At 51.5% G+C, this 1,135-nt stretch overlaps 1 pseudogene; it reads left to right on the plus strand.

Moving 5' to 3' along the window:
- The first annotated feature begins 181 nt into the window (after nt 1-181).
- LOC108449571 overlaps nt 182-1,135 on the plus strand; it is a 3,896-nt pseudogene continuing 2,942 nt past the window's right edge.

Here is a 1,135-nt window from a genome sequence, read left to right on the forward strand (position 1 = left end):
AGCCAGCTGGCGGCCCCAGCCAGCAGCTCTTTTCCTGATGCTGAAGTCACTTCAGTGATGCACAGACGTAACGCAGCTGGACTCTCTCTGACCTGGGGCACGCCAGAGCTCATGCCTCGAGCACAAGAACTGCATTCGGTTGGCGCACCAAGTGTGGGGCTCACGCGAGTGGATCCCTTCGATGTCGTGGCTGTCAGTGGACAGCGATAAGAAGCGACTTTGGACCTGCCGACGCCTCTCGGTGCAGTCCGCTCTGTTTTAGGAGCGGTGCCCTGAGAGAAGGCTGCTAACTCCCACTGATTCTGCACTGAACTGACTTTGGAGAGCAGCCATGCCTCGGAGAACCCCACCTGTGCTATTTAGTTTGGAACCAGATGCCTTTTAACTGATTTCTGAAACTTGTTTGAGTATCCCCGGCCCCTGATATTTTGTTTCTTTTTGAGTTTTGTGGGTGCTGGGTGGAAGAAGTGCTGAGAGAGAGATGGGATCAAAACTCTCTCAGCCCCAAAGAGGTTTTTCTCCAAGTTGCGAAATTCCTTGCAGTTAGTGGGTTTAAATTTTCAAAGGGTCTGTTAAAACAGTTTGTTCACTGGCTTTTCTTTTACCTTCCTCAAGTGTCTCCTGCAAATTTAAAATCTCCTGCCTTCTGGCAGGCTGTGGGGGACAAGATTACTGATTTAAAGCGTAAAGGGGACTCCTCTGGAGAAAAATTCTTTCCTCTAGTTCTAGTCCTTCGGGACTTCCATAAAATGGACCGGAAAGTAAAAGAAAAGCACAAATCCCCTCGCAGTTCTTCCCATATCCCTCCTTCCTCCCCTCCTGCTCCTCATCCCACTTCCCTTTCGTTGGAAAAACCGAATGGGGTGATATGCCCAGAGGCACAGAGTTGCTACCTTCTCTCTGACCCCTCTCGGTCTTTTCAGCCACCCTGTCGGGGTAGCCCTGGCCAGGTTGCCTAGACCTCTTCCCAAACCCCGTATCCCTCACCCCCTTCCCCAGTTGTAAGCCTAGAAAACTGTTCTAAATGCTGTTTGCCATTGTTCCCCCCCCACTCCACATGTCTGAACAGTGGCGCCAACCGTATGGCACAATCCACCCATCCCCCCCTTCTTCTTCCCCCAATCCCTTTTGCGCT

The sequence above is a fragment of the Corvus brachyrhynchos genome, unplaced genomic scaffold (assembly GCF_000691975.1).
Source record: "Corvus brachyrhynchos isolate BGI_N302 unplaced genomic scaffold, ASM69197v1 scaffold28, whole genome shotgun sequence".
NCBI lineage: Eukaryota > Metazoa > Chordata > Aves > Passeriformes > Corvidae > Corvus > Corvus brachyrhynchos.